The following is a 14314-nucleotide window of genomic DNA, read 5'->3' on the forward strand; positions in this document are numbered from 1 at the left end:
CTCGTCCACGTTCAACCTGCACATTTGAAAATAACATGCAGGGCTGAGTATTTGATATACTCAGTGGGCACATTGCCAAAAACAGTTCTATTTTAAATTGTCAATGCCACAGTTAAGTGATCACGGGGTTTTACTTAAAAGTCCCGAGTCACTAAATACTTTTCCTTTAGTAAAGATTTTGATTGCGCAATCACGTAACATAGATATACCATATCTGAAACTGATGTGAACCGGGAATGTGGCCACATTCCACGACGGTCACCGGACCGGCCAACTCCTTTGTTAGCTCACGATCCCCTTATGTGTACACTAGTCCGAGTAGGGTTTGCGGCCCTACTGGGACTCGAATTCGATTTAACTTAAATTGGCATAGCCAAGCAGATAGGTAATCATAAAACAAAACATGGCATGACAACATACTTGAGCAAAGATTCACATTTTCATACTGAAATCACGTTTTGAAAGAATGCCCACCTCAAAAGCTAAAGCTCCTTCCGAAATTTCCTTAACTTGGTCTTAGATGACGTTCGAAGACGTCCCTTTAGGAAATAAAATGATACTTAATTAGATTTTTGAGATATCCATTAAGCTTAAACATGAATGCATCCTAAGTGCGTGATCATTTTACTCTTTCTCTAAATTTTCTAGAAGAGTTCTGGAATTCTTGAGTATTAATTAAATCAGTACATTTAATTAAATTAGAAAAATTATTCGCTTAACTTGAGGGTGTTACCTCCTAAGCCATTCATTTAAGTACTAAAAATTAGGCTCGAGGTCTATTCATCGTTAGCGTATCGTAATTTCTTAAAATTAATCATTTGAGTACTCATGCTAATTTCCGGAAAAAATTAGACTTATCTTCGTGGAATTAATTTGCGGACTATTAATTATTAAATCCATAACATAGAAAGGCCCATGATTTAATTAGGTTCCTACTTAAATTTAATTAGTGGCCCAAATTAATACTTACACCACTAGCCCATCTCATTGATTAAAAAAAAAAATTAGGAGGCCCAACTAATAAAATAGAAAGAAGAAGCCCAACCACTAAACTAATGAGGCCCAAATACTACTCCCCCCTTATCCATCGGCCTCTCTCTCTCTCATCCCTCATCTTCCCCAAATCAACACAAGCCCTAATCCAACCTCCCTCATCTCTCTCGGTGGTATCGCCGCCTCACCCGGTCGCCGCCATCTCGTCGTCAACGCCGCCATCCGCCGCCTTGCGGCCGCCGCTCGTCGCTGGTGTCGCACCGTCGGAGAAGGAGAGGGAGCATCGCCTCTCTCTCTCTCTGTGCACCCACAGCTCTGCTCCGCCAGCGCCGCCGGCCCTCCGTCGAGCTGCGTTTCCCCTCATCGCTATCGCAGCCATCATCGTCCGGATGCGCCGCCGAGGCAGCCACAGCCACGGCGATTCGACGCTGGGATCGGGCTCTGCAAATGGCCATCCTGCCGTTGCTTGGTGTACGCGATACCGTCTTCACCTCAGGAGCTGGAGCTTGCCGTGGAGTCCCCGCGGCTGCCCTCATGGCCTCGCCGTCGCCGGCGGTCTCCGAGGATCCCCTCGGCCCTAAAGCTACGTTCTTGTACTCCCTTCTATGTATTTTGTTGAGATTTGGACAGTAGTTATGTTGGTGGCCTCTCTTTTTGATTATTGTGACTTGAGTTTGTGAGTTTTGAGCTAATGTTTAGCTCACTGCAATGAGCTTGATCTTTAGGCTAGAGTGTTGATCTAGAAATGGTTATAATGTGCCACTGTGGTGGGGTTTTTAACATTTGAAGGCAGTTGCAAACAACATGTGAGTTTCTATGCTGCGAAAACTACTTAAGCTGTTGATTTTGATGTAAAGGCGGTAGCTTATTGCTTCTAGTTCTAGTGTTTCTACATGATGACATGAAAGATTGATTAAGCAAAAGGATGGGGGTGTATTACCTCTTGAAACCCCAGCTGCTTGAATTTTCAGCTCTTAGAACTCAAGCTCTCCTACTCTCAATCTTGTTATGTTGCTGGAAGTTTGAAGTATGCGGAAGGGAATTCATAAGTGTGGTGGAGGGGCTTTTTATAGGCTGATTTTGTGTACCTTAGGGGAATTAAATGGGCTGTCAAAGCTCTTTGTTCTCATGCTGCAGATGGCACCTTTAATTCATTTCATTTGTCTCTTTCTTGAAGCCTAAGTACTACCTTCATTAGGTTATTTGTTTGATGTGCAGGGGAGCAGGTGGCTGCTCGGGTTGGACTGATTTGGTGCAGCTGGAGGGCGACGGTTTGGGTTAGTTGAATGGCAAGGAGTCGGTCAAGGATAAGTTGCCACTCCAAAAGAGGCAAGCCTCCAATTTTTGGCAGCATTGAGAGGTAAACTCTACTTGTTTTATCTCAGTTTGTCCCTCCTTAATTTATTGTTTAGTACACAGATTTTGCAGCCTTGTACTCCTTAGTTTTAAGAACTTTTGTTTTCTCATTGCAGCTCTCGGTTGAGGTGGGGAGGTGCAGGAGTATGCTTGCTATTTTTAGTACAACTTGTGTTCACTTTTGCAAGGTATTGTTGTCTCATTTCCTAGAATTTCCTCTTACTTGGCAGATTTTCACATTTGTTATATGAGGTTTTGTTAACTTTTGTCATTGTCTCAATTTCTTTTCGGGTAGAGCAAGACTTGGCTGCTGTATTGCTCCCGGCCCAGCCCGCTATCCTCGGCCTGACGGGCTTCTCGGGAACGGGCCGCGGTTCGGGCCTAAAGGAAGAAAACCGAAGGGCTTGTTTGAAAGCTCACATCCCGATCTTTTACTCCATGTAACTCATTGGAAAGCTAGTTTGATAGTTTGTGTATGTAGAAGGATATTCGAACTTCTTTAGTCCGAAGTGTATCTTTAGTCTGTTCTAATTTGCTCGCTCATCCTTATTTTTATTTCTATCTTCTTGTAACGAAAATAATAAAAGAAAGAATTAGTTTTAATAAAGGCTCGCGTTCTATTTATTTAAATGAAAGGAGAGGACGTTACTTCTCTAGTTCCACATTACTATATTGAACACAAATAATTATAAACTGGCGCGGGTATTACAACACACACAGCAGTATGTGTGCGTGCACAGAAGTCATCACCGACGAGTCGTCTCTCATCGTACCAGTAACACAATCTAAGGATGGAATTCTTACCCGACCCGATGCTAAGGACATACAACGCGTTGGTCGTTTATAGTGGATGCTACATTAATTGGTGGATTAGTTACAGGGTCGAGCTATCAGAATTTTTTGCAATGGGTCATATGAAAGAGAAATGGATTGGTGTTTTCCACCAGCCTTTGTTATCTGAATCAATTCATGAAATTATTTACAATAACAATTTTTTTCTAGTTTATCATAATTGCATTTTCTTGCAAAAATAGTTAGTTTTCCTTGTTGGCCAAAATATGGGTTTTAATTTTGCTCAACTCTAATTGTTGACGTAATTCGAATCTTGCTGCACCAATAATTGCCTCACTAATTAAGAGTTTATATCCATAAACTTAATTAGCAAAAAGTTTGAAAGGTTAAGAAGTCATATTTGTCGAGGGCCTCATATATTTTGTTATAATTGAAATTGAGAAATTTATTTTAATTGAAAAATCAATACTGATTAGTTCTACTTCAATCTGTATGATGTCATTAGGAAAATACAATTTAAAATTCAAATCTCAGAATCGTTCATGAATTCTATATATATCGAGATATATGAAAACAATTTTGAGCCGGTAAAAAAAAAACGAGGATATATCAACTCACTCCATGAGGAAGAAACTCACTTCATGAATTCTATATATATCGAGATATATCAAATCACTCCATGAGGAAGAAACGAGGATGAATTGGGGAAAAATGAAAAATCATTAATAGATCTAGGTCATGATCAATATAAGAAATTACATACCCCAATATCATTTTTTTAAACCAATTTTTTCAATTCACTCTTCCACACTCAATTTTCCCACTTCTCCCTAAAAATAGCTTTCGGTGTTGAAGAGGATTCAATTGGTGAGCTCATTTCGCAAGCCTTGTGGGATGAGACAAACCGACAACTGGAACGACGCAGTCAGGCAGAGTTGGAGCCGGTGGTCCCTCGACCGATCTAGCATCGACAGACAGTCATCGCGACCACGTCGGGGATGCCCAACAGCTGTTTAATGACTACTTCGTCGAGGAGCCGCGGTGGGGACTGGTGGTGTTCCGTCGACGTTTAGAATGCAACGAGATCTTTCCGTTTACATTGTGTTGGCGTTGTTGGCACGTAAGGTACTTCCAGCAGTGATTAGATGCCAGCGGCAGGCACGGACTATTGTTTAGGGTTTAGGCAGTTGACTATTGTCGCAACAGAAGTGCACCGCTGCAATTAGGCAGTTGACTAATAGAGGACTGACCGAAATATTTGACGAGTATCTTCACATCGGCGACACAACTGGCTGTGAGTGTCTAAAGTATTTTTGTCGGGGCGCCATCGAAAATTTCTACCCCACATATCTTCGAAAGCCGACCCTTCTCGTCTGCCAATATCTGTTTGATTTGCACGGGAGGGTGCACGGCTTTCCTGAAATGTTGGGTAACATAGATTGCATGCATTGGCAATGGAAGAACTGTGCAACCACTTGGAAAAGTCAGTTCACGACATGGTTCAAAGACAAGCATCCGACGATGATCCTCGAAGTCGTTGCTGACCAGCAGCTATGGATTTAGCATGAAATTGGCATGCTTACTTCGTTGGGCCGAACAACGACATCAACGTCCTACATTCGTTGCCCCTCTTCAATGACCAGTGCAAGCGTGTGGGTTCGACCATCTATTTCGAAGCCAACAACCAACATAATAAGGGTTACTATTTGGCTGATGGGATATACGTGCGATGACCCGTATTTCTGAATATGATCAGATGCCCAACAGATCCGAAGAGAGCTTACTTTACGGAACGACAAGAGACTGCACAAAAGGATGTGGAGCGGACATTTGGTGTGCTCCAAGCGCGATGGGTATTGGTAAAGGGTACGGCACGAATGTTCTACGAAGGTTGCATCACTAATATCATTTATGCATGTATCCTCATGTATAACATGATAGTCAATAATGAAGGTCTAGTACTCACTGATTGGGCCAATGAAGATTTTGTTGGATCAAGCCACGGTATGGCCACCGACCCCGTTCAGATGGGTATACCACATGGCGAGTCTCAGAGGTTCAGGGTTTAGGGTTTAGGGTTTAGAGGTTCCAAGCATTTATTAGTATGCGTTGGGAATAAGCTCATACTCGACTCCAACATGATATGATTGAAGTGATAAGGGCACGTGGGGCACGTAACCATTGATGCACATTTGTATTTAATTTTAAAGTTTATTTATCGTTGTATTGTTTTCCAAAATCGTAATACAACAATGATTTATCACCAATTTATTTCTTTTTTTTTTGTTTTAATATTTGATAAACCAACAATTACAATGACTTAATTGGAGGGCTGTTAGAAGGTTTGTAAGATATGCTCATGATGTGGGAAATTGGATGTAACATCAAAGTTCATAAATTTTTTGACATGACCGCATTTTGCTAAGGATTGCGAAAGCGGGTAAATCACGACTAATGAGAGGGATTAAAGAAGAGGGGAAAGAAAAGGCCTAAAACTTGAGAATTTGCACAAAGGCCAAGTCGATTGATATCATAGAAGCCAAGTATTTAATTACATGGTCTTGAAAATAGAATAAACATCTACTCAATTAAATCAGAGTTGATGGTGAGATTCTACAATTCTCACTTCACAAAAGCACAACGTAATAAGTCCTTACTAAATGACTTCGTGTATGAAAACACGAATCGTTGGAAGATCCACTTGATTATTTGATTACATCGACTCCGGTCATTTCTCCATCCTCTTGACGTTCAACCTGCATATTTACAAATACATGCAGGGCTGAGTACATGAGTACTCAGTGGGTGTATTTGCAGCTTTTGTTTTTTTCTCCTTCACTTTAGAATTTGGTGCAGTCTCTTCTTTTGAAAGTGATTCACCACATGAACCAAACATCCACCGCGGCAATGAAAAATCTCCCAATGCGGACTCAATTGCTTGTGTCTTTTGGACCTTCACAACATGCACAACTTTGCACTCCATCTTCATAATAAGTTCCTCATCTTTACGACTCTTCATAGCATTATAGATAGACAAAATGTGTCGTTTGTTGCCCATACGAAGAGTGAGCTCTCCCTTTGCTATATCTATCAATGCTTTTCCCGTTGCTAGGAATGGGCGCCCTAGGATAAGCGGCACATTCATGTCTTCCTCCATATCCAACACTACAAAATCGACGGGAAATATGAAGATATGTACCTTCACCTGAACATCCTCAACAATTCCTTTAGGATAGGTGACTGATCTATCTGCCATCTGCAGTGTGATTGTAGTCGGCTTGAGAGTGCCGATCTTCATCTTTCTGAAAAATGATAATGGCATCAAATTTATGCTCGCCCCCAGATCACACAGTGCATTTGTCTGTCATTTCCAATGACGCATGAGATATTGAAACTCCCAGGATCTTTAAGCTTGGCAGGTAGCTTCTTTTGAATTATCGCACTACAGTTTTCAGATATGTTCACCGTCTCATAATCGACCCACTTCTTCTAATTGGAGAGCACATCTTTTAGTAACTTTGCATACGTGGGCATCTCTTGCAGAGCTTCCACCAATGGTATATTAATGTGCACCTTCCTAAAAATACCGAGAAATTTGGAGAATTGCTCATCCAACTTCTTCTTCTTCACCGCAAATGGGAAGGGCACTCTAACTGTCGTAGGAATGGAGGGAGGGGCAGCTTTTTTGGCACTGCGTCTTTCTTGGTCTGAATTTCCACCTTATTCTTTCCCATGGAATTCCCTTCTGCTCTGACATCTTCCTCTGGAGTACTCTTCTTTTCCTCTACAGGCATGGAAGGTCCTTCATAGCTTTTACCACCTCTCAAGTGTATGGCCTTGCAGTCTTTGGGATTGTTTATGGTCTGTGCTGGAAATTGCCCTGGCTGATGTTGGACACCTACAACTTGAGAAATTTGACTAATCTGAGTATCAATGCTCTTCATATGCACATTCAAGCTTTGCACGTCGTTTTCAACCTTCCCCAACCTTTGACTAGTGCTCTCCATGTACTTGTTAGTTTTCTCCATGTACTTGGTAGTCTGATTCATGAATGTTGCCAAGATATCTTCAGTAGTAGGCTTTTTTTGCTGTTCTACCAACCCATTAGACACTGTGAATCCTGGCGGTGGTTGTAGAGTATTGTGTGGATTCCCATATGAGAGATTGGGGTGCACTTTGTTACCATAGTTGTTATAGTTACCACCACCTTGGTTGTGGCGATAGTTGTTGAAGTTCATGTTATTCCCCCCTTGGTGCACATAGTTGACACCTTCAACTCCTCCTTGCAGTTCTGGTCCAGGTTGCCTCATCTCCATGATCCCCAGTTGAGTGGTCAAAAGATCTAGCTGCTTTGACATTCTGTCTATCCTATCATCTTCTGTAGCAGAGGCCACCCTGTATGACTTGTTTCTTTCATTATTCCATCCTTCATCAGTGGAAGCTACTATCTCAATCACTTGCATGGCATCATTCTCTCCTAATTGAAGGAGTGCTCCTCCTGCACTCCAATTCAGTTCACGCATTGCATCTGGAGTACACCCCCTGTAAAAAGTTATGACTTGGTGTCCCGGACTTAGACCATGCTTGGGGCATCTTTTCAGCAGTGTCTTGAATCTAGCCCATGCTTCTCAGATTGTCTCATGAGGTTTCATCTGGAACTGGATTATCTCTGCTTGCCTTTTTAGAACTTCGCTGGGTGGGAAGTACTTCTCCAAAAATAAGTCTACCATGGCATCCCAAGTTTTAACAGATCCTGACCCCATGCTGTCGTACCAGTCTCTGGCATCATCTCTCAAGGAAAATGAGAATAACCTTAATCTGATTAGTTCATCTCTCACCCCATTAAGCTTCACCGTGTTACTGATCTGAATAAACTTAGTGAGATGCTTGTTGGGATATTCGTTGGCATTCCCCGCAAAAGCATTAGCCTCAGCCATATTAAGCAATCCTGGCTTGAGCTCAAAATGATTGGCATCGATCCCATCATTGCCAATTGGTGGGTTCTCCACCTCTCTGTAAGCGTACATGTTTCGCACTGGCACTGTGGCTTGTAGTTCATTTTTTTCTTTAACCTGTTTCACCAAATCTGCAAGTTGTAATTGGAGTTGTTGGACTACCGGATCTGGATGTGGTGCATTGTTCTCTCCGTTGTCCGCTATTGTTATCGCAACAGGAATACGCGGTTCTCTCTTAAGAGGCGAAATTGATCGCTTTCGGTTGAGCCTTCTCTGAGCGTTTCTCCTTCGGTTGAATGTTTCGATCTCAGGATCGAATAACTCTAATGGTTGCCCCTTAGAGCGAGTGAGCATACAACCTGAAAAGAAAAACACAAAAGTGAGAATAACTCAAAAAGAAAAGAAAAATAAAGCAAGTAAAATCTAGATTAGTAATCTTAATTTTTATCACGATATTAGGCTATAGTAACACAAAATTGTTCCCGGCAACGGCGCCAAAAACTTGACTCAACTTATTTTTAACACAAGTATACCCGCAAGTGTACGGGGCTAATGTAGCAAATAGTAAGCAAAGAGTATCGTATCCACAGAGACAATCAGTGTCAACCTAATTACCACGAACCAACCTCAACTACTATCTAGATGAATCGGAATGTTTTGGGTTTTCTAAATCTACTTAAAAGAAAGGTAAAAACAATTAAAAACAACTAGAGAACTGAGAGCAAATAAGAAAACGGATGTAGATCAAGGATGAGAAGAGTAGAATCCTACGGGATCGATAACAACTATCCTATGCTCAACTAACTTCCTAACTATGCCAACAAAGGGTCTCAAGGGTTATTAAGCTATCACTAAGGTAAAACTATATCTTTTCTCAAAGCATATAATTTGTAGATTGCAACCTAGAACTGAAGTCTCCTACCTAGAACTAAGGAAACAACTCCTAATAGCTCCTAAGATACTTAGCTTCATTCAAAGGCTCAAATCTCTCGATTATGTTGGAAAAGACGTCAATTTCTTCTCTTTCAAATTAAACTACTCACTTCTCAGTTCTTGTAGTAAAATCCACATGCATTTATAAGGTGATCAGTCAAATAGATGTATAAGCACAGAAGAAATCAAAATAACCACATGAGCCAAGGCATAGAAAAAGGAGATCACTTAAACATAAGAATCATTGTATCTCCCCCGTAGAACTCTACGAAGGATTTAGCTACTCATGTTCAACACAAAAGTCAAAGAAATATTCAAAAACATTGTTTGAACAAAAATAAAGCTAAAGGTAGGAAATCCTAGAATTGGATTGGGCGGATTGGAGGCTTCGTCTTCAATCTTGCGATGAATACTCGTCCTCTGCTCATTCTTCTCTTCTTCCTAGGTGAAAAAGTGATATTTTTGGGGTAGGAGGCGTGTAAGTTGTGTTTGGAGGCGTTTCCTAGGCATATATATGCCTAGGGTTGACTTTGGGCCCGAAATAAACTGTCGAACGAAGCTGGCGGGTCGCCAGGTTGGGTGTGCGTTGAAGCTGGCGAGTCGCCAGCTGCTTACGACATTTTTCTCATCTTTTGCTGGCGGGTCGCCAGCTATGTCACTGCTCTGTGCAGTCTTATTAAAACGGCCGTAACTTCTTCTACCGAACTCCGGTTGAGACGTTAAAATATCCACGCGAAGCTCTTTCGAAGACGAAGAGAATGGTATGCATTACATGCGAATCGGAATTCAAAATCTCCAGAAAACTGTCTCGAACATTGAGCAGCTGCACATCAACATGTTTTGTACATTTTTCTACACATTGTTCACAAAATGGTCAAAATACCAACATAATAGAGAAGTAGCTATAACCATGTCTCAAAGTACACAATATATGATCAAAACCAAGTAAAACTACTCTCTAAAACCATGTAAAATCCAAGTTAATCAACTAAGCCATCACAGTAACACACGAGGGTTTTTCTTAAAAGGCCCGAGCTAACTAAGTTCTTTTGTGAGCTAAAAGTTCGACTGCACACTAAGTTCTTTCATCGTTCCTAATTCATTATTCATCATTTAGCATTCATCATTCCATTCATTCATCATTCCATTCCATTCCAGTCAAGTGTCGGGGAGGTGGTAATCTCACACGTTCACCCATCATTTCATTTCATTCCATTCCAGTCAAGTGTCGGGGAGGTGGTAGTCTCCCACGGTCACCCATCATTCCATTCCAATCAGGTGGTAATCTTCCACGGTCACCTATCATTCTGTTCTATTCCTTTCCATTCCATTCATCAAAACAAACATTTTGGGCATGACAACAACTTGAAAAGAATCAAAGCTTCATCTTGAGAAAAGATGATATTTCATAATTTCGCAAGTATTTGATTTATATCCAAACTAATATGCTGGATATTAAAAGAAAGCCCACGTAAGATCATGTCTTAAGTAGAAAGCTCACTAAAATATACTACTCATAAAAACTGTAAACATACTTTAAACTGAAAGCTCACTAAAACACTTTAGTTCAAAAGTCCACCTGATATGCTTATTCCTCAATTCATTTACTCGTGTTGGTCTCACTTGCCCTTGAGCAATTTATCCTCACTCTATCTCTTTTTCGGCCTTGGTATAATGTTTCTTTACTTAATTTGTGAAAGTCTTGGGAAGGTATCTTTGATGAGATCATGGCCCTTGTTACTTTGTTTTCTCCTTCCCTCTTGGCAGGATGATGATGCAATGCATAGTCTAGTACAACTTGGCATTTTACCATTTTGATGAAGCTCCAAGATTCTACTTTTTATTGATCCATTTCTAATACCCTTTTGGTGTATCACATTTGTAGGATCCTTGGTGTAACTTGGTTGTCCCTTTGAAGCTTTGTGGGGGTGGAATCGAGTGGAGAGAGGAAAAAGAAGAATGGAATCTTTTGTGTAGCTAGGAAGGGTAGAGTAGCTTGGGATGTGTTGTCCCTTTCCTCCAGATATCTCAACTTGTAGCATGTATTGTACCTTAATACACACGTATATTCTACATTTCTAAATCAAAAGTATTTTCTCCACTTTACCCTTGAAATAATACTTTCCTCGCACTTTATCTTTCTCAACAAAATACTTAGATTAATCCAAAGTCGAAAATACAACGAGAATTCTACGATCACACGTCTTCTAAACAGAAAATTAATTAAGCTAATAAATCCAGTTTATCTCGTAAGAAAAGAACGAAATTCCAGGACGTCACATTCCACCCCCCTTTAAATAATTTCATCCCGAAATTTGTGCAACTCTATTAGAAAAGCTCGAGGTAACGCTCATTCATCTTATCTTCCAACTCTGATATAGCTTCTTCCTGCCCGTGGTGCTACCACAGTACTTTCACCGAAGTGATAAACTTATTCCTTAACTATTGCACTTTTCTGTCCAAGATTGCTTTTGGCTTTTCCTCATAGCTCACTTATTTCTATTCGTTATATGTATATCCATCGATCAACTATTCTTATCTAATTCGTGTGGCATGACTAGGTCGTTGGGTGGATCATTTTTACTCATGTCTGTCCATCAGGACTTATTTCTCATAGATATTTGAAAAGGATCAAGGCTTTCCCTTCGTTGAGAGTCTTGCATTGGGAATTTAGTCAAACAGTCTTAACTTGGATGATACTGATTTTAGATCGATGAAATATTGAAAATAAATCACTGTCTTGGGAGATTATTCAAATTACTCAAGGTGGCAAGAATAACATCTCTGGTGAGGTTCTGTGAATTAATTGCCAACTCGCAAAGATTGGTTTACAAGGAAATCAGGACTAAGTTTAATGAACTTATCACGTCCCTTCAGAGGATTACATGGGTTAAGAGGTTTCAAGTAAACAATAGAGCTTTTGAGTTTCTCGAAAGAGATCAAACATGTCTCGAAATAGAACGGAACGAATTAAATTCGAGTTCTCATAGTAGGCATCAAATAGTATGGTCCAGTTGATCGTTCAGATTCAAGAGGATGTTGCTAATAATAGATTGATGGCTCAAATGTGTTAAGCTTGGAAGAGTCAGTCGTAGGAGTACGTAGAAGTGTAGGAAATTGCCATGAAGCTGCGCTGACCAACCTTTAAAAAAAATGTCAAAGCTAGTGCAATTGGAATCCTATTCAATAATTCTCAAGTTTGTCAAGAAAATTTCCAAGGAGATAAACCTCTGGGCTAATAGCCAAAGTAACTTATCAAGAATGAAGTTGATAAGATTTTCAAGTTGGAACAAACATGTAGTCAATTGAACATGAGAAAATCTCATTCTTGGAGGAAAGAACTTGTCATATACATGTTTGCAAAATAACCAGAGTTGACGGGAATTCCAAGAAGAATACGTCATTCATTAAGATGAGGTCTAGGAAAACGAGCTTAGTCTGATGGTTCTGGAGAGATACAACTTTAGAATAACAATGCGATTGGGCTTGCGAAGTCAAAATATCGCTCGTACTAATGATGAGTAACAAAAGTTGTCGCCAATCGACATGTTTGAAAAATATAAGAGCAGAGCTCGTGCTTATGCAAACTGAAAGTGTATAGCGATCTGATGTACCCAAGATAGGAAGTGGCACATTGATTTGCAATGCAAGTAGCTCAAGGTATATGAAAGAAAATTTCTAACCATGATCTTTGAACTGAAAATGAGTCACAATTTTCATAGAAAGAGGGAAAGATTGACACCCTGCTTTGAAAAATGCAGGTCGATCAAGAGTGTTAAATAGACAGGAAGGTACTTCCGTTATGGACGTTCAAAGAAAGAGATTTTCTGGAAATCCAAGTAAGTACTGCTGATTAAAATCGTCTATTTCATCCACGTGGTGAGAACATCTAGAGTTCGTCGAAGGTACTCAAAAGGAAACGAATTGATGTATGAAAATCCATGTTAGGGAAGTCATCAACTATAGCCACTATGCTGTGTGATCTAATGTCATCAAGCTAAGTTCATATCTTACTTCTAATGTTGCCATAGGGTCTCGTGAAATGTGATGGAATCGATAACTTCTTTCGGATCTACTCGAGTGTCTTAGCCACGGTGAGGATCTATCTTGTGCTATTCCTTATAGCATCGTTCCCCGTCTTCCTTTACAACATTTGCCCTTCTTATGCCCTTATGCATTGGGCGTCGGCTCCTCTTGCGCGCAACGTCGTATCGCTGTGGATCACGCTTTCGTGCTTAACTTTGCCTAGCATCGTCTCAAATTGTTGCTCAGGAAAGCAATTATAGGATTTATGGTTCATCATTCGTAGTCCCATTTTAAACTACTCCCTCCGTCCCGCTTAAGATGACACGTTTTCCTTTTAGTTTGTCCCAAATAAGATGACACATTTCCTTTTTTGGTAACTTTCTCTCTTCAATTAATACACTCAACCACTTTTTCTCACTCCTATTAAAATATCCATCTTCCTTTATCTCTCCACTTTAATACTTACACCCACCTCCTCTCTCTCCAATTAAACACTTTAACCAATAACTCCTAAAATCCTGTGCCGGCTAAGCAATGTGTCATCTTAGCCGGGACGGAAGGAGTATATTCTTTAGGGAAGTTCCTATATCCTCTAGATTCTTTCGTTTCCTTGACTAGAAATTTTTTTTTGTCACACTTTGCCTCAGCTATCTCAAAATTCCACTTCTTCAACTTTCAACTTGGTTGGTTGAACGTCTTAGAGTGTTGATCGAGTCGATTACTTAGAATGACCTAGTGAACAAGTCTAGATCTTGACCTGAAGAAATGTTTTGATCTCGGAGCAGGAAAGAAAATGAGGCTCTGATACCATTCTGTCACGACCGCATTTTGCTAAGGATAGCGAAAGCGGATAAACCGCGACTAATGAGAGGGATTAAAGAAGCGGGGAAAGAAAAGGGCTAGAACTTGAGAATTTGCACAAAGGCCAAGTCTATTGATATCATAGAAGCCAAGTATTTAATTACATGATCTTGAAAATAGAATAAACATCTCCACCATTAAATCAGAGTTGATGGTGAGATTCTACAATTCTCACTTCACAAAAGCACAGTGTAATAAGTCCTTATTAAATGACTTCGTGTATGAAGACACAAATCGTTGGAAGATCCACTTGATTATTTGATTACATTGACTCCGATCATCACTCCATCCTCTTGACGTTCAACCTGCATACTTACAATACATGCAGGGTTGAGTACAAGAGTACTCAGTGGACACGTGCCGAAAAGCAAAACATACATTAAATAGTTGTCAAGCTA

The 14314-nt window shown here is 40.4% G+C and overlaps 1 long non-coding RNA gene across 1 annotated transcript; it reads left to right on the forward strand.

Moving 5' to 3' along the window:
• The first annotated feature begins 1122 nt into the window (after positions 1-1122).
• Positions 1123-2892, forward strand: LOC148933418 (uncharacterized). The gene is made up of 3 exons (XR_016130778.1): positions 1123-2353; positions 2466-2537; positions 2645-2892. It is a non-coding gene; the product is annotated as an uncharacterized LOC148933418 (long non-coding RNA).
• Positions 2893-14314: the final 11422 nt, after the last annotated feature.

This window comes from Salvia hispanica, chromosome 1 (assembly GCF_029641045.1).
Source record: "Salvia hispanica isolate PSC_SH4W2 chromosome 1, Shi_PSC_v1, whole genome shotgun sequence".
In the NCBI taxonomy this organism is placed as follows: Eukaryota; Viridiplantae; Streptophyta; class Magnoliopsida; order Lamiales; family Lamiaceae; genus Salvia; species Salvia hispanica.